The sequence below is a fragment of the Myotis nattereri genome (genome assembly GCF_964212035.1).
Source record: "Myotis nattereri genome assembly, chromosome: 1".
Lineage (NCBI taxonomy): Eukaryota > Metazoa > Chordata > Mammalia > Chiroptera > Vespertilionidae > Myotis > Myotis nattereri.
The window spans coordinates 198,907,476-198,931,169 of NC_138075.1; positions in this window are offsets into that span (position 1 = coordinate 198,907,476).

Here is a 23,694-nt window from a genome sequence, read left to right on the forward strand (position 1 = left end):
AGACAGCCAATACGCTCCAAGGACCCATGCCAAGCAGCAGTATGTGTTTGTATCTATCTAGGGAGCCCCAGGGTGTCATCTTTCGGGGGCCGTGGCTCCCTACACAAAAACTGCAGGGGCTCAGATCAAATAAGACACCTATCTGGCCTTAGTTATGGGGTCACCTATGTGCCTCCCTGATTCTTATTAAGATGGGGCCCACCCACACATTTTTAAAGACATGGCATCCCTCATACTAAATGCTAACCACATGCTTACATGTCAAACATAACCTTGGCTCCTAAACTCGATTTCTCCATTACAATCAAATGGCATCAGACAGCTTTATATTTAAAGCTCGCAGGCTTCAACTAAGCTGGGGGACCATATGATGGTACTAGTATATGCTGAGCGGGTCCAAGCCCCCCAAAAAGAACGTTCTGTGGTTCCCTACCTGGATACCATCACATATTGTTTGGCAGGGTGCGTGGCAGACACTTGCTGTGTTACTGAATAAATGCCTTGAAACGGAAGCTTTGTCGCTCTTCCTGTCCTCTCTTTCACGTGGTTTTCTAGGTGAAGCGTGATGAGTTCATAGCAGCGTGACTGCAGAGTGCTCTGTGCAGGAATGAAGCCAGTGCTGGGCACAGCCATGGCTCCCTAGTTGGCTGACGGGTCCACCATGACCTCCCCTCGCCATGATCATTGTTTATGGGAGCGGGGAGCAGGGACATAGTTGCTTCAAAGAGCAGCCTAGACCTCTGCTCCTCAACATGTGATTCCTGCCAGCTAGCATGAGCATTACCTGGAGTTTACCCGAAATGCAGAGCACCCAGAGAAGAATCTGCATTTTAACAAAATCCGAGGGGTTTCAGGCACCACAGAATGGAGGAAACACTGTCCTGGAAAGTCAGAGGAGAGCCAGAACTTGAACCCCACATAAAGGTGACTAGGAAGAGAGCTCCAAGAAGAGCAGAAAGGGCAGTCTTAGGGGAACTGGGCCCAAGAGGAAGCAGGTAAGGCGGTCAATCCCAGGGTTGGAGCGGGGCAGCAGGAAATCAGAAGAGACGTGGGTCAAACCTGGCTTAGAACTGGAACTCAAGGCACAAGGAGGACCAAAGCCCATCATGGAGCATCAAATTAGGGTTTAGTGGTCCTGGCTTTGGGCTCAGAAAGGGTTTAGAGGCACACATCCTTGGAATTCCAGTTTGGCTCAGTTCTCTACTGTTGCATAATGAACCATCCCATGTTTTAGTGGTTTAAAACATTTTGAGATCAAAGCTTGAAAGTCACTTCTGCTCCATTCTATCAAAGTTGGTCATAAGGCCAGCCTGGTGGGATGAGCTTCAAAGAATATCTGACCAGCTACCACACGTGGCCGGGTACTAGCTCTTTGACCCCCTTAGCCTTCCTCATACTTAGCCTTTCTGAGCCTGTTTCCGCTTCCTTTAAAATGTAAAGAATGAGAGCTTTCTCATAGGATTATATCATATGAGACACAAAGCTCTTGTGAGTGGCATGTAATTAGCACCCAATAAACGATAACTATTATTATGAAGTTACTGCTAAAATTTGTGTCCTCTCCCTCTATAGCTTTCTTTTCAACTCTGCGTAGAGAGTACTTTTAAAATGACTAAAGCAGCGGTCGCAAACCGGTGGTTCGTGGAGCACTGGTGGCCCGTGAGGGCCAAAAGGTTGGCGACCGCTGGAAAGCATTAGATTCTCATTGACAGGCTTGAAAAGGGGCAGAGAAAAAAAGACATGATGTGTGTGTTGTGGGGAGAGAAAGAGCGAGAATGAATGAGCTGAGGACAGCGATGTATAACAAGACGGAACTTCCGTGAGGGAAAACGAGTGTTTGCTGTGCATAATTTACAGACATTGGGGGCCAGATTGCCATTCAGCTCTAATTCCATCAACTATTCAAACTCTTCTCTTCAATGTGTGGCACCACCAGAAGTTGTCATTGATGAAGAATCTTGGCCCTCAGCCCAGACCTCCTACAGCAGGGTCTGCACTGGAAGGAAATTCTAGGTGGTTCATATGCACGTTGAGGTTTGAGAGGTAATATTTCCTGCTGTGTCAGCTTGGATGGAGCTCTTCGGGAATAAACCAAACCACTTATCGTTGAGGTGGACCTGATGGGAAAAGGAGAAGAACACATCTTCTCTCATCTTGAGACATAAGGTGGGTCACAGTTTGGTTGAGGGACATCACTTTGATCAAGTGATAGGCAGAGCCAGGCAAAGGGAAGGGAGATATAAGGAATTTATAGGATGCCATTTAGATATTGGTGGCCTGGTCAGACTGGAAGAGTAAGAAATACATTCAGAGTAGAAGCAGACATATTGGCTAAATTATTCTAGCCAATAAAGTGGTGAGCAAAGAGGTGGGACCTGGATTGCAGCTAACCCAGGTAATGATATAGCTGGAAACTGGGAGAGACCAGCACCCTTCGAAGAGCTTGCTATGTTGTAGGTCATTGTCATGGGAGAATCAAACCTCGTGCCTTGGCCCGAAACCTCTGGCCAACGTGCATGCTCCTTGCACTAACGTGGTGACCTCCACTTGTTTGGAATGATGTAACTGTCTCATTAATTTTTAGTCCTGTTCAGATTTAGAGCTAAATGGAGAGAGAGGTGGTAAAGTAAGTCAGATCCACTGGGTTAGCATTTTTGTGTAAGTTCCAGTGGAGATTTTTATAATCTTGAGGATGATGTGTGTTGTGTGGTATTTCAAATATTTGTAAGGGAGGATTGGACCAGTTAGAGAATTATGATCTCAATTGAAAGAGTGTAATTTGTAATTTTCAGTTGAAACATAAAAGACACCTTTAAATACCCTTTGACTAAGGTTCTAAACCATTTTGGAATGCTTAAGAGGACTTGAGGTTTAATATAGTTACATTTTGCTAGGCATGGAAATACTTGAGCATATTTCCTTTTGTTAGAAGCATTTGAAGTGCTAAGAAAGATTCAAAGATTAAATATATAATGCAGCTTGGTATTTTTAATGGAATTTAATTATTGAGTATGTAAATGAGACTGTTTAGGAGAATTTAGTTCCTGCAGCTTTAGTTGGCAAACTAAAGCTCATGTTGACATAAATAATTAAAATTATCTCCAGTATCTGCTAAGTTTAAGCATTTTAAAGCCAAGGACATGTTCTGTTGTTGTTAAGTGTGGGACATTCCTCTTGCACTAAGACTTCCAAAGACGTGACCTTCAGGTTCACTGGTGAAATACTCCCGTGTATACATCTGTAGATAAGTGGCCAACGGACCACACAAGTGGCCTCTGGGATGGTTCTCCCACAGTCATGGCCATCACTGAGCATTTGCCCAGGTCCCCTCTGCTCCACCCAGAAACCCAGACGGGCCGAGGAGGAAAGCCACCCCGCGGACCAGAGGCTGAAGTTCTTTAATGATGTCTGCTGATCTGCCCCACTGATTAGGACCACACAGGTTGCTCACTTTCCACTCTCAAAAAGCCCAGCGCTCAAGTCTGTATTGCAAATTGCAGATGGTTTGCAAAATTCTGTTTCAAAAATGATACGTGGCATTCTGAGGAGTGTATTTCCCTTGTGGCACGAGGCTGCCTTTTCACTGGCAGGGATGTCAGCCAGCTAGACACCTGAATGTAAGGAAGACTTGGGCTTCCACAGATTGCCCCAATCACCTCTCTCTCAGATTTGGATTCTATTGGCGCTTCAGATGACTTAAAAAAAAGAAGAAAGGATTCACCATCAACTCTTCCTGTGGAAATCATTCTGCCCCAAAGGGCTGCTAAATCCTGCTGGCTTACTAATGGAAGTCAGCTTGGAACTGGTCTACTGAAGCCCCGCTGGGTGCTAGCTGTGGACAGGCCTTCAGGTTCCCACCTTTGTGAAGAATTTGAGCTAAGGAGGGAAGGAAGCACATAAGAACAGTGTAGTTTTTCTTAATTCAATATAGTGAAGGCAAGCTCTTAAGGCTTTTGCTTCTAAGTCGATGTCCCTGGTGCAGAATATTTTGTTGTTGTTGTCTTCTCTGCCACCTCCCTTCTCCCCGAAGCCTCTCTGGGTTTCTCCAACGCCATCTTTTATCCCATAATACTATAATTTGTGCATGCTTATTTATTTGCCCCCACCCCAGAATACCTCAGAGCAATTTGGGTTATATTCATTCTTTATTACCCTTGTGACTCCTTCCAGAGCAATTTGCACATTCTAGGCACTCAACATCTATTTGTGTTCTGAACAAATGAATAAGCTACAGCATATTACACTAGAAAATTTTACAGAAAAAATATATGGAAGAGTCATTTTCTCAGTTTTCTTTAAGCTCTGACATTTTTTTCTGCTTTAAAATTGAAGTCTAGGTTTAACTCTAGTTTCATGGATAAAGTGTTTTATTAAATACTAGAGGCCCGGTGCACAAAAATTTGTGCACTTGGGGTGGGGAGAGGAGGTCCCTCAGCCCGGCCTGTGCCCTCTCACAGTCTGGGACCCCTCGGGAGATAATGACCTGCTATCTTAGGCCTGCTCCTGGGTGGCAGAGGGCAGGCCCAATCCCTAGGTGCAGCCCCTGGTCGGGCTCAGAGCAGGGCCGATTGGGGTGTTGGGGCGCTGCCCCCTGTCATGCACAGAGCAGGGCGGATCAGGAGGTTGCGATGCCACCCTCAGTCACGCTCAGGGTAGGGCCGATTGGGGGGTTGGGGCACCGCCCCCTGTGACGCACAGAGCAGGGCCCATCAGGGGGGTTGGGGCTCCGTACCCTGTCACACACAGAGCAGGGCCCATCAGGGGGTTGGGGAGCTCCCCCCTGTCACACACAGAGCAGGGCCCATCAGGGGGTTGGGGAGCTCCCCCCTGTCACACACAGAGCAGGGCCCATCAGGGGGTTGGGGAGCTCCCCCCCTGTCACACACAGAGCAGGGCCGATCAGAGGGTTGGAGCTCCGCTGATCCCGGGGCCAGAACGCCTCCCGGCTCCGCTGATCCGGGGGTCCTGAGGCCTTGAGGCTCCACTGATCCCAGGCCGGGAGGCCTCTCAGCTCCGCTGCTCCCGGGCCGGGAGGCCTCTCAGCTCCACTGAACCGGGGTCCTGAGGCCTCTCAGCTCCGCTGCTCCCGGGCCGGGAGGCCTCTCGGCTTCTCTGATCCCAGGGTCCTGAGGCCTCTCGGCTCCGCTGATCCCAGAGTCCTAAGGCCTCTCGGCTCCTCTGATCCGGGGTCCTAAGGCCTCTCAGCTCCGCTGATCCCAGAGTCCTAAGGCCTCTCGGCTCCGCTGATCGCGGGGCTGGGTTGTCTCTCGGCTCTGCTGATCCGGGGTCCTGAGGCCTCTCGGCTCCGCTGATCCCGGGTCCCTGAGGCCTCTCTGCCCTGCCACTTCAGGGCTGTTTGGCTTCGCTCTGCTTGGAGCCTGAGTATGCAAATTAACTGCCATCTTTTAGCTTCTATAATTGAAACATTGTATCTTTTGGAGTTGTTGCTTCAGGAGCTCAGAGCCCCGCAGCTGCAGACGGGGAACCTTGGCTTCCTTCATCGCTGGGGCAAGCAAGCCTCCTGTTCTCAGCTGCCTGGCTGCCGGCTGCCATCTTGGCTGACGGTTAATTTGCATATCTTGCTGATTAGCCAATGGGAAGGGTAGCGGTCGTATGCCAATTACCATGTTTCTCTTTTATTAGTGTAGATGTGCATATTTTATAGATAAGGTCTACTCTTAATAATCTGTACTAGTGGAGAAAGAATCACAGAATTTAACAAGGATAGGTCTTGGAGATTATCTAGTTGGATAATAATAATAGTAAGAAAACATACACCAAGAGATTACATAACTTGCCTTAGTGGCAAAGGTCATTCCAATATTTTTATATCTGAATTTGATCATGGCATACCTGTCTTTCCAATACATTGTATTCAAGCTAAAATGAGGACCATTTTATATTGTTAGAACAGAAATTGATGATGGCAGGAAGTGGATCAGGAGTAGTCGAAGCCAGCAAGAGATTAGAATTAATTTCAGGTTATGCCTTTGTTCTTTTGAAGAAAATGATTGAATGCCTAGTGTGTGTGACACACTGTTCTGGGTATGTGGGTGGATGTGGGAGGCACAAAAGAGGTTCAGGATATGATTCCTCCCCTGAAAGAGAATAGTGGGGACATCCTGATTCCAATAACAATTCGAGGTTGAACATGTTGGCCCATGAGAAGACAGCAGATGAAACACCAACATTCTGATAAGGGAGCTTAACCCACAGTGGAGGATGCAGGGGAACTCCAGAGTCCTTCCAGTAGAGAGAGGAGTACAAGCAATTAAAACACAACTTGAAGCAATAAACCAAGCACTCAGCTCTTCTCTTCCCAGTCCTACCTCTCTTCTTACCACAGAGAGGAGTAGCTTGTCCCAGGAGTACAAGGCCCGCAGCCTCACCTGTGCTTCTGATTCATCACCCTTTTTTCCTTTGACTTCTCTCTCTCTGCTGGTTCCTAACCTATAGATCATATGCAGGTACATTAAAAAAGAAAAAGTCCTCCCTTAACTCTGTCTCTTCTTGTGGGTTGTTTCTTTGCTTCATATCAGTCTTTATTTTCTTTTCCTATTACAGTCTTTTACAGAAAGTCTCTAGTCTCCATGCATTCACTCTCTCTTCTCTCCTCATCCCAGTACAGTTCGGCATTTCTACTCATTGCTCTGTCTCTTCCATACCAGGTGCCCCACCTCCACCCCCCAAAAGAGAAAACTCTTGCTAGGATGATCAATGACCTCCTCATTGCCAAGTCCCATGAACACTTGGCCTGCTTGGCGGGTGACATGGTTCTTCCCCGGCTTCTGGACTACTGTTCCCCTTTGCTGCCTCTTCTTCCTATGTCCGCCTTCCCCAAAATATCATAGACTGGGGGACTTCAACAATGGACATTCATTTCCCTAGTTCTAGAGGTTGGAAGTCCAAGATCAAGATTCTGGCAGATTTGGTGTCTGGGGAGAGCCTGCTTCCTGGTTCAGAGGCACCCTCACATGGCGGAAAGGCCGAGAGAGCTCTCTCCAGCCTCTTTTATGAAGACTTCAGTCCCATTTATGATAGGCCCAACCTCATGGCCCAATCACCTTCCAAAGACCCTACTTCCTAATACCATTACACCAGGGGTTACTATTTCAACATGTGAATTTGGGGGGACACCAACATCCAGTCCATAATAAATGGGGTCCTTTAACCCTAGTCTTTAGCTTGCATTTAGTTTCATTACACACCATCCCTGTGTGACTTTATTGAATCCAGTGGACTCAACCACTATCTCTACTCACATAAGCATAGAAGAGCTCTAATGATAACTACTAAATCTGTACTTCCTGAACCCTCTCTGAGCACCAGATTGCTGTGCCTGAACCATGTTCATACTGTCCACTGATAGACATCTCCAGACCAGACATCTCCACATGGACATCCCACAGAACCTTGAACTTGGCAAGCCCAAAGGGCGCAAACCCACTCTTCCCTCGTTCCCTAATCCATGCTTATACTGAATCTCCCATCTTTATTAATGGTAGCATTCTTCATCTATGTGCCCCAGTAGGCAATCTAGCCCTTCTTCTCTATGTCTTGTCAAAGCCATGCCCTAAAGATCCCTGGGACCTGCTTCTTCTCTACCTCACTGCTAAGCAGGCTCAGCATTTCCTACTTGGACCATCCTAGGAATCCCCTAAGTCTTCCCCTTTTCAGCATCTTTTCCTGCAAATTCATGTTCTAGGAGTGAATTCCACAGACATCACCAATGCTATGTTACTCTTCATCATCTCCTGTAGAGGACAAAGACCATGCCCTGAAAAGGACTTCCAAAGCCCTCTGTCCTCTGGCTCTAGCCTCTTCTCCCTCCACTCCCCTGCAGCCATGAGTAGAGTTCTAGTCCTATTTAACTTCTTATAGGCGCCCTCTCCGGCTGGTTGTACACCCTTTTGTGATTCCTTCCATCTGGAATGCTCCCTGGCTCCTGCCCCATGGAGGATTCATACCCCCTGAGGCCTCCAGGTGGAGTGATGCTAGGCGATAAGGAGTTCCTATAGGCTCCAACTTGGTCTCAGCCTCCTTTATATTGAGCGTTGGCCCAGAGAGGCCCTAGGAGATGCCAAAGGAGGAATGAAGAGTTAACAAGTTTCTACCCTAATGGGTGAAGCAACAAGATTTCATGAGGAGTTTGCGTTTTTATTAATGCAAAGATTCGTACTAACAGGTAGTTTTCACGGGATATAAGACTCAGTTTTTGCTCTGATTGGATTCCTCCTGGGGCCTTGGCATGAGGGAAGTAAATTCACTCTAAGCCGGAGCAAGGCGGCCATTTAGGGCCACCTGCTGTCCTTCACAGCCCCTTGGCTGGGCTCGGTCTCCGCTGTGCTATGGGCTCCAGGAGCTGGTTCCCAGACCCTCACCCTGCCACCCTCTGGCATCAGAAAATGAAGCTGAGAGGCAAATAATTGACTTTCTTTAAAATGTCACTTCAAAATGTCACTTCTGGAGGCGATCTGGAATAGTCACTTCTGGAAGAGATCACTATTATTACACAACATCATTAATGATGGCAGCTTTCTGGAGGGTTAAACTGTTATCGATCTTTCATCTCTAAGAACGCTTTCCAACATGACAGAAACCAAATAAAAGATTAGTGTGATTAAAGGGAAGCCACACCAATTAATTTAATCTAGACTAAAAACTGCAGAATGGTTACTGATACTTATCATAATTACAATGACATTAAGGCGCCTTTTTGGGTTGTTTTTGTTGCTTTGTAAATGGGATTTAAGTAACACACCCTCCGAAGATGATAAATCTAACGGCATGACTACCAGGTGCAAGAATTCTATTTGTGTGGCATGAACAGAGCTGCTAATCCCCTCCCTCGCTCCTTTCTGTTTGGCAGCTAAACATTTCCTGGTGTGTCCCGTAATAACAGGCAGCTGTCCCGTCAGCTTCGCTGAAAAAATGAGATAATAAGGCAGCAAACGAGGTCCTTTATGCCCCGAATCTACCGCTTCCTGCAGTTTTCTTCTCCAACGCGTTACCTAACAAGGATCTGTGCCATTTTCTCACTGTTTCTTCCAAAAAATGTGTGTCCAGATTCTTGGTGCCTGTCATTTCCCTTTGGGACATTTGGTGGAAGAAAGAGGCAGCCTTAGCCTGCTTCACTGCACCGGGACAGAAGGCTTCCAAAAAGCCCCTGAATGGGCTTGTGAATGGAAGGCCCCCCTTCCCCAGCCCGAGGTGATCAGAGCTGCAGCCAGTGTCTGAGGGGACGGGGTTGGCTCCCCTGGAAGACAACTGCTGTGGATCTTTCTGTTGTGCCACTGGGGCAACTGGCCCTTTTAGAAGCCGTGGCGGGAGGAGCGCTGCCCTGTGGCCCCCTGGCTGGGGCGGGTAGGATTGTCTCTCCCCCGGGAGCCCAGGGTGAGCCCAGGGTGCACATTGTGTGACCTGGGAGGCATCCTGCAGGTCCTCTGGGTCTCTCCCACATTTTACTAAAAAGGAAGTGGGTCCTCTGTGGCCAGAGGGGAGAGTTGGGACTTGAACCCAGGTGTCCCGAGGGACAGTCTGGTGGTGATACTTTTTCCAAGACAAAGGTGCATTTCTTGGTATTCATTACAGTCCACGCTGTCCAGGACCGAGGACGTATTGAATCCTTTTGATTTCTGTTCTACCCATCATGCAGAAGAAGGTTCGTGTGCAGAGAGCATTTATTTTATAATATGGGTTTTCAGGGGGCTCACTAAATTATCTGTCTATCATTCATTCATTTGTGCATTCATGAATCACTCACTGGGCAGGGATTAGGGAAACAAATGGGTCACTGATCTTGCTGCCCACAGTGGTGTTTCAATAACCAGGGGCACATTCCAAGCATTCTGGACACGAGGTTGAGTGTGCAGAAGGGAAGGGCTAGCATTCTGAGTGAATTGGTAAAACTCCTTTTAAAAAGCCGGAGAGAAAAATGCTTGCTTCACTTGAGCGATTTATCCCAGCCCTACAGACTGTTTTTCCTGTGGAAGAAGGATCCCACTTCCCAACAAAGTTAGAGTCTTCATTCCTGCTCTTTACTGAAATTAGCCTTAAAACAGCGACTTCGCTGGGGGCTCTGTGCCTGTGATTCACCCGCTGGCCCAGTGCAGCCACCTGGGCTCTGAGGCTGGGGAGGGCTTTGTCCTGCAGGGCCCCAGGCACGGCTCAAGCTGGGCCGGGGTTGTGAGCAGCTCTGTGGGGAGGTGCCCTCTGGGGGAGAGAGGAATTCAGTGAAGGCTGAAGGAGTTCACTTTTGCTCCCTCCTACTAATCTGAAAGTATGTGGTCAAGGTAATGTCTCAGCAGCATCCAGAGGCGATCGCAATGGTGAGCACCCCACCTTTCCTGGAGAATAAATATCCTTTCACTCAAAAGCTCCCCTCTCCAGTCTACTCCCCTCCCCACGTTGCTTTCCCTTCCATTCCTGTTCCTAGAAAATGATCTAATATCCAATATTTATCGACCACTTAGGTCAGTGGTTCTCAACCTATGGGTCGTGATCCCTTTGGCGGTCGAACGACCCTTTCACAGGGATCGCCTAAGACCATCCTGCATATCAGATATTTACATTACGATTCATAACAGTAGCAACATTACAGTTATGAAGTAGCAACGAAAATAATTTTATGGTTGGGTCACAACATGAGGAACTGTATTTAAAGGGCCAGAAGGTTGAGAACCACTGACTTAGGTGCTCAAGCAGTGGTTCCACTGCTTTACCAGGGTTGCTCGCTAAGTCTGCATGACCAAAGGCATTTCTGTTGTTATCCCCATTTTACAGATGAGCAGACTGAGGCTCAGAAAGGTTGGGTGACTTTTCCAAAGTCACTGGTCAGTGGAGGGAATTGCGCTTCAAGTCCAGGAAGGCTGGCTTCAAAGTTTCTCACTACAACTCTTCTAGGAGTCAGTGACTGATTCATTCCATATTTTCTAGACGTGCATTGTCCAGTACAGCCACCACCAGCCACAAGTAGCATCTGAATTACTTAAAGTGAAGTAAGTTAAACATTCATTTCCTCAATAGCAATATTCCCATTTCAAGAGCTCAATAGCTACAAGTGGCTAGCGGCTACCCCATCAGATGGTGCAGACATAGGACATTTCCATCATGGAAGAAAGGGCTAATGGGCAGCTCTGCCCTTGCAAATCCCTGACCTCCTGCATTTTCTTGTTTATTAAAGGTCAAGACAATGACAAAAACAGATAAAGGCCATCTGTTAAAGTTACAGTACATGAAATGTAACTTTTGAAGATTTTTCATGTGATGTTCATAGACTGAAAAAAAAAAATTCTTCCTGGGAAGACATTTCTAATGCAGTGAGTGGGGGGAAAAAATCAAATTGAGGTATGTAAAGTGAAATGCATTTTTGTTAAAACACAGACACACATGTATACACACTTGCACACACACATGCACTCATAGAGAAATGCCTGGAAGGACACATCACACATGGTTAGCATGGTTATACTTCCTGCAGAGTAGATGGGAGAAGAGTAATGTGTGGGCTGGGGTAGATTTCTTTTTATAGTTGTGTTTTATTTAAAAAACAAAAAATATGTTAAAATATGTTTTTATTGACTTTTTTAGAGAGAGAGGAAGGGAGAGGGTGTGAGAAAGAAACATTGAAGAGAGAAAAACATAGATTGGCTGCTCCAGCATGCAACAGTGGCATGTGCCCTGACATTGGTGCATAGGAAGATATTCAACCAACTGAGCTACGCTGGCCCGGCTAAAAGGCTTTTTTTCTTTTTTACAATATTTATGACTTGCTTTGATCATATAAAATTTTCTAGAAAAATACAGTTCATTGAATGAGAAAAGATAGGAAAAGTGTTCTATACATTATTCTGATGTGCTGTTTGAATGATATAATATCCATATTCACAAGTTTAGAAGTGCTATCCCACCCTGATGACATTTGCCTCTTGAGAAAAGACAAATCTTAAGTTCAAAGGCAGGGGCTCTGAGGGGAGAATGTCAGGTGTTAGGAACCAAGCAGGACCCAGTAGAGAACTGGGGTCCCTTCACACCGGGGACCCCACCACCTGGCCCTTCTCTGTCATCCAGCCCCACCTCGGGTCCCCTGCGACCATCCAGAACACCCCGTGGTCCCAGGCCCCTTCAGCTTGTCCTGGGAAGTACAAGGGACAGAGAGCTCTGAGCCAAAGGCACGCTGGGGTGCAGTCCTTGCAGAGGCCGAGCGCAGGGAGAAGATCCCTGTTTCAGCAGCACAGGTTTGGGCACACGGTCAGTACCCGCTCTGCCCCCTTTCACCCGACCCTCTGTGGCCGAGCTCATCAGGCGTAAGCTGCATTGGAACTGCCCTCACTTGCTCAGCTGAGCCCCCGGGCTCACCTTCACCCCCACTCCTGAGTTTTCTCCAGGCTTTTTACCTTTCCAAAATAAAGAAAACCCCAACACACACACGCACGCACACACACACACACACACACACACACACCCCTACGTTTAACACTCGGAAAAATCATTTGCTAAAAACAATTAGGAAAGGAAGAAAGAAAGAAAGAAAGAAAGAAAGAAAGAGAGAGAGAGAGAGAGAGAGAGAGAGAGAGAGAGAGAGAGAGGGAGGGAGGGAGGGAGGGAAGAAGGAAGGAAGGAAGGAAGGAAGGAAGGAAGGAAGGAAGGAAGGAAGGAAGGAAGGAAGAAAAAGAAAGAAGGAAGGAAATCTGCCCGGGATACCTTCTCCTGAATCTGCACGTGTTGGCCCTGGGGTCAAGCCCTGGTGTGGCCCCTCTGGGTCGCCAGTCGCTTGAAAGCTGTGCTAGTTCTCCGACGTGGTGCAGAGGCCGGTGTTTTGGTCTCACAGCATCAGGCCGAACGAACGAGACCCCTCGGACAGGCTTCTTAGAGGAGACGTTAGACGAGCAGGCCCCCGCACACACTGGGGAAGGCCTGCCGGGGCGCAGGCTGGGGTTGACTTGGTCCTGATGGCTCCCTGGTGGCCGAGCAGGCTGTCCCCTCTGTTCTCCCCCCAGTGTGGGCGGGCTGCCCGAGGGGTCGGCCGAGGGAAAGACCAAAATGCTGGTCACTTGCTCGTCCTTTCACCATGCGGCACGTTTGTGGTTTATAGCTTCTGCCGGGGGACTGAAAGGTCTGAGGTTCAAACTCCCAGGGCCTCGAGGGAAAAGAAAAGGACTCATGGTGAGAACACATTCCTAGCAGCTCATCTCGAAGGACGCATTTATGAGGCCCCAGCGCTTGACCCCTGTGTGAGAAAGCGTGTCACTAAGTAGAAAACCGGGAGGCATGTGACCCCAGTCCCCAGTGACAAATTCCTCCCTGGACTCAGCCACACGGACGGCTCTGTCCCGGCTGCCTGCCGGGCGGCTTGCGAAGGCCCTGACGGGGGCCAGGCTGAGAGGGGCCCTGGTGGGGGAGACACTGTGAGAACTGGGTCTGGGAGGTGGAGTTCACGAATTGTGGCGTTTAAGAGCCTGGAGCAGTGAATGGTGGGGAGAAAAGCCTCCTTCTGATCCCACGAATTTAAATGCAAAGAAAAGAAGTTGACCACGACGTGGCTGAAAGAGAAGAGATTCCAGGTCACCTTGAAACCCCTTCCCTCCTTGGAAAGCAGAACTTTCTGCTAATGTTTGAGCCCCTCAGATCTTCACAATAGACTTGATCTGGGGGAGAGTTACCTGGGATCACAGCTTAAAAGCAAGCACAGGATTCTGGCCGTGGGCTACTGGCTCGAGGCAGTAAGAACCTCCACCAGGAGTCTAGGTCAGCAGTGGTCCCTGGTGTCATTTGAATTTATTCTTGCCAGTGTTTTCCGGCTCCAATTCTAGTCAGAATAATTCTGGGAGACCCTCTACCATATCCTCTGGGGGTGGAGGGCTGGTGGTATAAGCTCCACCCAGCTCTGCCCTTTCTGCTTAGGATTCCATGTAGAAATGAGTTGTGAACACTTCTTAGTGAAACTCCTCACCACTCAGGAGCCCCTCCCCAGAGTTTTCCATTCACATCAGGAATCTATTGCAGCGGGTGGGGTGGGTGAAGCTGTGGGACAGTTTAAAAAACCAATTCAGGCAGAACTACTACGGGGCTTCTTTTTATCTCGGATTCTGGAACAGCTCATCAGATCTGAAATGGGCTACACAGTCATGGCTTGTCAACAAGAATTTTAGATCAGGCCTGTTAAAGGATCTTGAAAAATGTTTCCAAATATTTTCATTGTAATTCTTTGCAACAGCCATGCAGAAGGTCCTGTAAGCCTTTCCTAGTCTTGGCGTTAGGATGAGGAAGTGTTTGGAGATGGATCCAGTACAGTCCATTCTTGTTACTTGTTCTATGAAGCCATTGTGAACAAGGAACTGGGGAAAGAAAGAGATAGCTTCCTTCCAGGTTCTGGTCACAATCAATCAATCAAGATATAATCTTGTTTCATGTATATCTCCATTTAAAGACACTTTAATACTAGTGACCTGGTGCATGGATTCGTGCACATTAAAAGGAAATTAGTTGGAAGGTGGCTGGTGGGGTGGGACTGGGTGAGATGGGCCGGACATGGCCTGGAGCCAACCTCCTGTGGTCCCTCCCCAGCATCTGCATAGTGAGTGGGGTCCCTCCGGCAGGTGGGGTCCCTCGGCCTGGCCTGTGGGGATCGGGCCAAAACCAGCTCTCCAACAACCCCCTCAGGTGTCCCAGAGTGCGAGAGGGCACTCTGAAAAGTTGCCATTATACAGGGTGTGGAACACAAATGCAAGTGTGCAGTAACCCACATTGGGGGCCAACAGTGCCCTAGCAACAACATAACCCATGGCAGAAGCTGGAATCGCAAGGCCCCAGGAGGAACTGGGCTCCCTCCGCTCTGGTTCCCAGTGTGTCACCCAAGAACTGCTGCCGCCAAGTCACTGCAGCTCCTGCGTTGAGCGTCTGCCCCCTGGTGGTCAGTGTGCATCATGCAACTGGTTGGACGGTAGGAGGAACACTTCGCATATTAGCCTTTTATATATATAGGTAACTTATGGCCAACAGCACTACAACTCATGCCTGAAGGAAGTTTATGTGACACACGTGTCTGCTCCCTAAGGCACGCCACACCTTGCTTGTGCTTAGCAACACTAGGCAGCACCTCTGCACCAGGTTCAGGGGCCATGAAACAGTGAGATCACCAAGAAAAATACACGGGTGAGGAAAACATGGAGCTACGTGAAAAAGTCCCTATTTACAGAACAGGAGCTGAAACAAGAAGGCAAAGCGCCCCGTTGGACCTCAGCTGGACTCACACCTCTCACCACTCTGTGCATGTCTGTGAGTGACCGCAGAATCCTTCCCACCTACTGATTTGGGCTTACAGATGAGTGGGTCGGCGAATTCACAAATGCAGAATCCACCAATAGTGAAGACCCACTGCATGGCCTCCAGGGTAAGATTCTGTTCACCTAGCTCCTGCTCCACACGGAATCTCTGAGAGCCTAAGTCCGTCCTTGTCAGTTTGCTCATAAAAAGGCAACAACCTCCTGGAAGGGAAACACGTTCTATTATTTTGGTATTTGTACCTTATGCCTTCATTAGCTTCCTCGCTGGAGAGGACCTCGCTGAGACAGATGTAGAGAGGACAGTGTGCAGAGGTGATGTGGGCTAGAGGAGATGAAAAGGAACGATCCACGTGCAGATAGCAAACCATTAGGGCACACTCTAATGATAGAGTGTGTCTTCCTACTCCCTGAAAGATGGTGGGCCACTAGAAGTTCACCCCCCCTTCCTCCCGCAGCCCCAAACAATTTGCCAGAATCCAATTGCACTTCCATGTTTTGTCCTCCGTCAGCCAGAACTATCCTTTCCCAATGCCACTCATGTGCTCACTTATGAAAACTCTGGCTTATCATTGCTGCTGGAAACATCCGTTCTAAGACTGGCTGTACTCTGTGCATGACTCAGGTCCTCACTCATTCAGGTCAATCTGACATAACAGCCATTTCTGGACTTCCACCCTGGGCAAGGTGCCGAGTTGGTTGACTCTACCAGGCGGGTGGAGGGCGGGTGTAGACCCTCATCGTACCTCGCAACCTGGACTCTGAATTCCTTGTCCTCACTGGAGGCCTGATGGCTTGTCCACATCCCTGTCTCCTAGCTTGGACCACAGCTTTAGGAACTGTTGGCTCCTTGGCCTCAGGCTAGACTTCCTGGCCTCCATCCCTGATGGGTGACCTCTGCCCTCAGAATTCTCCATGGTCCTGTCCTGATTTTCCAGTTTCCTGACCTTTTGCTTGGCTTGCTCTCTCGCAGCCACAGGCTTTGTAACCCTCAGCTTGCCTGCTCAGCAGCTTCCTAATGAAGCTAGGGCTGCTGCAGTGACACCCTCCCCACCTCCAGTGGGGGTGCCTCCCGGGTTCAAGTCCCTCTCTGGGGAGGGCCTGGATCCCAGGCCCACCACAGAGCATCTGTCAAAAGACTTAAACCAAGGAAGAGCTGAGACTTGGAAAACAGTCTTTCGATGTTCAGGTCAGTACGCATCATGGGTGTTAATATTCTTCTGGGTCCAAGGCAATTACAGAAATTTAGGGCCAGCAGTGACACTGTATTCCCGCATGTCAAAGATAAAAACAAAACAAAAAAACCCACAAAAAACTGAGACCCAGAAGGGTAAGGGAAATTTCCCAGAGTCACGCAGCTGTTAAATAACAGGGGTGGGACTAGAACCCAGGTCACCTGCTGCTAAGCCAATGCCTGGGCCATTATGCTATGTGGATTCTCCTATTTAGACGAAGGGGGCACATGAGAAAAAGGAAGGGTTTGCTGCTTATAAGGATTTGAGTGTAAAGGGCAGATAGTTGATTTAAGCAGAAAGGGGTTTAACTAGGGAACTAGGTGCTGAAGTTGCTGGGAGGGCTGGCCGTGGACGGGCCTCTGGGCATGGCTTCCAGAAGGCACTGCGGGACTGCGCTGTGGTGGGAAGTGACTTCCCGGCCTCAGTGTGGGCTTCGGGAAGTTGTTGTTCTGTCTTGACTCTGACCTGAGGACCAGGAAGCCATGCCCAGAACGGTAGGCACCGGAGCCTCACACACCTACAGTGATCTGTAAAGCAGAGCCTTGCACGCGGCCTCTCTCCCTGCCTGACTTCATCTCAGCATCAAGTCTCTGGCCACCACAACTGACTGATGGATCCTGAAGCAGATCTGGTATTTTATGTGCAAGGGAGGCTGGGAAATGTGGACTTTAGCTTTCCAGGCTACAAAATGCCAGAAGGAAACTGACATGGACTCCACTCCGCTCTGCCTCAGTTTCCCCATCCGAAAAACAGGAATAATGATTTCATTTACCTCGTAGTATTATAAATAATGAATAGGCCATTTTGCAAGGAAGACGCTATTCCTGGGACATAGTAAATACTCAGTCGTAGTTATTATTTTAAAATTTTAGGTGTGAACTTGGTGCTGATTTCAGTCTGCTTATCTTAAACTATTTTCAATTCAGTTTTTTATGTACTCCATCCATTTTTTTTAAAAAAATACTGCTTGTTTTTTAAAAAAATATATTTTTATTGATTTCAGAGAGGAAGGGAGAGGGAGAGATAGAAACATCAATGATGAGAGAGAATCATTGATTGGCTGCCTCCTGCACACCCCACACTGGGGATTGAGCCTGCAATCCTGGCATGTGCCCTTGACTAGAATCGAACCTGGGACCTTTCAGTCCGTAGGCCAATGCTTTATCCACTGAGCCAAACCAGCTAGGGCTACTCCAACCATTTTTAATCTTCTCCAACCCTATCAATTTATTGGGTGTGGTTGACTTTGTAAAATTGTTGGACAAAAAACTTATTATTAAAATAGGAAATAGGGCTTAGACTATTAATAAATCTAAGTAAATTTTAGGAATAATCTTATCCCTCCTCATTTTACAGGGAGGAAACCGGGGCCCAGAGAAGTGAGAGGGCCTGCACAAAACAAAACCAATAGTCTCAGAGCCTGAACTTGAACCATCCAGTGCTTTCCCAATACAAGCAACCAAAGAGTGTTGATGGGGGCTGAATCTCCAATTTTGTAAAATATTAGCAAAAGAATGTAGTGAGCTTTAATTTTTTAAACCACTTTGCTTTGTAAATATGCAGGTTGGAAAAAAATACCCTCTCATTGATTTTTAAAAGAAAAAAAAGCATGATAAAGGCTGCCCCCTCCCCCCACAAACTGTCAACACTCTAAACAAAAGTGCAGTATTAGAGGCACTCCTCTTAAGATCAGGAATGAGACGAGGATACTGATCATCATTATAATCTCACATTGTTCTGGAAGGCCTAGCTAATTTAGTGAGATAAGAAAAAAAAAAAGGAGTATAACTATCAGCAGGAAACAGACCAAATTATCATTATTTGCAAATCTCTAGTATTATATGTAATGTGTAATTGTTCAAGAAAACACAAAAGAATCCATTGAAAAACTACATTATTAGTTATAAGATTTTAGTGGCATGATACACAGTATTTAAAAACTAACTTCTTTCTTTTATGTCAGTAAGTGAATTAGCAATTATAATACAAAAATAAAATCCTATTCTCAACATCAATACAAATCATCAATTACTTGGAAATTACAAGAAATGTGCTGGACTCACAAGACGAAAATAACAATATTTTACAAAGGAACATATTGGCGACTTGATAAAATGAAAAACATACTTTGTCCCTAGAGGAAAAAACTAATAATGTAAAGATATCAATCCTCTCCAATGTCATAAATCCCTTTAATGCATCTCCAGTAAAAATTCAAAAGAGGAGTCTACAGGCATTTTGACAAGACAATTCTAAAATTCACCTGGAAGAATAAATAAGTGAAAATTTACAAAACAATTCAGTATTTTACATGTATCTATCTTTCTTTCTTTCTTTCTATCTATCTATCTATCTATCTATCTATCTATCTACACATACATGAAGTTAAAGTTTTAAAACATAGACTGAAGGGTTCCATATCAAATTCATGCTGGTGGTTACCACTAGGGTGGGAGGAAGAGGATTTGGCCAGCGGCTTTGAATCCATGTTACATTTTATACTGTTTCCTAATACACATGTCTGAAGCAACTGTGCTAAAATGTTAACAATATGTGGGAGGTGGTATTATATTCTTCTCTGCAATTTTGTTTTATTTTATTTTATTTTTCCCAAAAAGAACATTGGGGGGATGTAGACTCTGCATTGCAAGGTATTTTGAATTCTTAGTAATTAGAAGAGTATAGTTTTTGCACATAAGTAAATCAATGACACTGACAAGAAAGCTAGAAATATAGGCAAATGGAGGGTGTATTGCAAATCAGTGGGAAAACTAACAGGTTCTTAGTGATATTCACACCCTCATGCATCAGAATTGTTTCCCCCAGAGAGGTTGAGTAAAAACTGAAACCACAAAAGGGCAAGAAAAAATACCATTGTCTATTTACCTGAGTTTAGGGTAGAAACGGTCAAACTCTCCTGCTCAGCAGACTCTTCCCTCCCCTCCGCCTTGGCACAGGCTGTTTCCTGTGCCTGGAAACCTCTTTCCTCCCCCCTTCCTTCCGGCACTGGTTTCCCAGGAAGCCTTCCCCACCCTCCCTCCCTGGTGAAACCCTGCACTGTGGGTCTCTTGGCACCGGGCACCTCTTCATTGCGTCATTTGCCACTTTTGTATGATTATTTGACTACTTATGTGTCTCCCAGTAGAAAATAAGCTCCATGAAGACAGCCCTTGCCTGTTTTCTTTGTTCACAAGTAAAGGGCTTAGCCCACGGCTGTGACACATTGTAGGGGTTTGCTAGATATTGTTACATGAACGACTGAGTAGGAGCCAAGAAGCGTTGTTCTTCCTGCTGGTTTTCGCGCCTGCCATCCGCCTGAGGCTCTCCGTGATCTGTCACGTTGGGCGCCCCGCTTCGCGTGTTTGGAGCACCAGTGGTCTTGCTGATTTACATGGCTGCAGGCTGAGGCCCCGGGGCAAATGATTAGCCTCCCTTTATAGATATCAGATTCTAGAAGCAACTCCCTCCAGGTCCACCAAAAGCCCACGTGGGACTGTGAACTTGCTGCGGGTTTGTCTTCCTTGCTCCAGCAAGCCCTTTCCACTAGTGGGGAGGTTTTCCCTGGCGATGGTGGAATCAGTCTCACAGCCACAGAGGGCCACAGTCTCTCTCCAGATGGGCCTCCGTGGGCCTTAAGACCACAGCGAGAATCACAGCTCAGGCCATTTGGTCTCATTTCCTGTAGAAATGCCCAGATGTCCAGTTCTCCCACTTATGCTCGTGTGTGGTCCCCTTAGGTTCTTGGTCTTTTTGGCAAATGCATTCAGAAATATAGTTTTGAGAATAAAGTAAAAATTCATAGTCACATATTCATACTGGAACATATAAAAGAGCTAAGCAAATGCCTGGCACTCATGGAGGGCCACCCGCTCAGGGAAGGGAAGTCTTGGGTGGGTGCACACCTGCCTGGCAGGCTGCATTGTTAGAAGCTGGAGGGGAACGTACAGCTACTTCAGGCTCCTAAGGAAGAAAGGCGGGGGTTTTCTCTGACCTGTGCAGTTGCTTAACTCAATAGTGTTTTTCATCCCACTGGACCTCAGGCCTCTGGGTAGCCCTGGATTTAAGGCTGTGTGAGGTCTTCAACCCTGATGTCCACTAAGCATTGCCTCTAGACTGAACGAAGGCTCTGTCTCACACATCGCACGCCCTACTATTTAAGATGTACCTCAATGCTGTCGAGGTCAATAAGATACATTTAAAGTGTGACTGAATTTAGAAGGGAGTTTTGGTCTCATATGTTTTTTCAATCAAGGATTTAAAAATATACAACTATTATTATGTGTAAGGGGGAGTCTCATAATTTTTGAGGTACATAAAGGCTATTTGATATCACCCAAAATCACAAGAGGTCATTGATCTAGAGACCATGATTCAAATGATCAAACCTTCTTCCCACTATCTATGATAACTAATGAATCTGAGGAAATCTCACCCTGCAGTAAGAGGGCAGCAACCAGTTTCGAGGTGTAATAACAAACAATAGGCACCAGTTATTGAGTGCTTACCAGGTATCGGGCCCTGTGCTGTCCGTAAATTATCCTATTCAATCTTCACACCAGTGCCTGAGACCCAGGAAGAGCTGATATTTCAGTTTGAGTCCAAAGACAGGGGAAAAAAAAGCCAATGTCCTGGTTTGAAGGCACACGGGTAGGAAGTATTCTCTCTTACCTGGGTGAGGGTCAGCTTTTCTGTTCCATTCAGGCCTTCAACTGATTGAATGAGGCCCTCCCACATTAGGGAGGACAATCTGCTTCACTCAGTCTATCGATTCAAGTGGTAATTTCATTCAAAACCACCTTCACAGAAACACCCAGAATAATGTTTGATCAAACAGCTTGGCTAGTACAGACAAACTTGACATAAAATTAACTATCACACCTTCACCCCATCCATCCATCCATCCATCCATCCATCCATCCATCCACCCATCCATCCATCCATCCATCCATCCATCATCCATCCATCCACCCATCCATCCACCCATCCATTCATCCATCCATCCATCCATCCATCCATCCATCCATCCATCCACCCATTCATCCATCCATCCATCCATCCATCCATCCATCCATCCATCCATCCGTCCATCCAGCCTATTTGTGTTCCCTACTATCTACAAAGCGCTGCTGGTCCATAGCACTTACTGTATTTGTTAGTCTGGGTCCTCTGGAGGCAGACACCACGATGGAGTTAAACATGCAAAGATTTTATTAGGGCAAGTGCCTGTGTAAGAGACAGTGGGGAGGGAGCTGGAGAAGGCGGCATGAGCCCTCGACGGTGATGTAAGACTGACCCCCAGTGCAGGAGAGCCAGGGCCAGGCTGGCGGAAGCATTCCAGAGTACTGTGCAGCCGAAGGAGGGTCTTTCTTTGAACCATGGTTAGCTGTCAGAAGGTCTTGCATCGTCCAGGACCAGACCTGCCTGAGTGTCCTGCTGTGTCTAGTCATTGGCTGGGAGCATCCGCAGGGAGTGTGGCCTCCATGGAAACATGGTCATTGATTTCAGGGAGCAGCAGCTGGGACCCTTCATCCTTGTGCTCTCTGCAGTTGGAGGTCTTCCAGGCACATTCTCATGGCCACACAGTCCATCCCTTGTGCTACAGACCTACTTCTCCACCCAGACTTGGGAGTAACTCTTCCATGAGTCCCATGAGCTATTGTGGGGACAGTCCTTACTGTTGATGAATGAGATTGGAGTATAAACACCCTGCCCATCTCACCTTTGGTGGGATATCTCTACATCCTCACAGTTACCAGTATGACTGAACTCTAACTGCCCAACAGTATCCTTCTCATTAACGTGCTCATATAGGCTGCATTCTCTCTCATGACTCATGTTACTACTCCCCTACCTGGCTTCCTGGGATTTCCTCCCAAAGCGACCCCTTGCATACTTCCTGTCTCAGGATGGGTTCCTTTCAGATGGTTCCTCTGGCAGGAACCCTGACTTTGAGACCAAGGAAACCTTTAATAAGGCAATTTGGGAAATATTTACTTCTCTCTCATGGAGGCCACACTTCCTGCAGGACGCTCCCAGTCAATGACTAGACACTTAGGGCTTTACTTTCACTATTTGGTGAAGATAGCTCTTTATATCAAGTATCATACAGAACACCCAATAGGTTATCTGAGAGGCTACTTAATTTATACAATTTCTTTTGGATTTTACCATCTAGCTGCTAAAGCTATGTAAAAAATTTTTATATATAAGTGATGAGGTCTTCATCTGTGAAAAGCAGGCAGTACTTAATAGAGTAATCCAGTTCTGATACAGTTGTTTCAAAATGCTAAGAGATTTCATGTCAGGTGGCATAAATTGGAAGTCAGCTTTGGATAGGTGAAGGGAGAGTGCTGTTAATTATCTATGTGCATCTGAGCTTTAACAGTAATTATAATTCATATCAACACCCTGGTGCTTTTCAAGTACATCACTCAGTTGAAATGAATTAAAGTTACAGATCATGTGGTGTCAACAAGTCCTGGCTGACTAAACCCCGGTAGAGCTGTGGACCACAATGCCTGTCTTCAAGAGCAGAGGAAAGATGGGATGGGGAAAGTAGGGATTCTCCCAGAGTGCAAGAGGTTCTTTTGAACCTTTGGACTTGTCATGAAATCCCCCTTTTGATCTCACATTAGTACTTAACAGAGCTGATCTCCAGATAGGCTGTTTCTGCCCTTTGAGCAGATTGAAATTCTTGGCCACTTCCCACCCCTTGGGGTTGGTTGGGGCCATATGATCAGTTCAAGATTAAACTTTTAAAAATTATTTTAAAATTATAATTGACATAGAGTATTATATTAGTTTGATGTGTACAACAGTGATTAGATATTTATATGCCTTGTGAGGTGATCACCACAATAAGTCTAGTACCCATCCAACACCATACATAGTTCTTACATTATTGACTATATTCCCTATGCTGTCCTTTATGTAATCCCTCAAGGTTAAACTTCTAGTTGCTGACTTGAGACCTTCCAGAGCTCTGTCACTATTCCAGATAGTGGGTGCTCCATCATCCTGGCTTCCAGAAGAATTGATGATAGACATATAGTATTAGAATGGATATGTAGTAGTATAAGCAAGAAACAGACTTTTGTCATTTTCGGCCACTGAAAATTTGGGGGTTCATATGTTACTAGAGGCCCGGTGCATGAAAATTCATGCACTCGGGAGGGTCC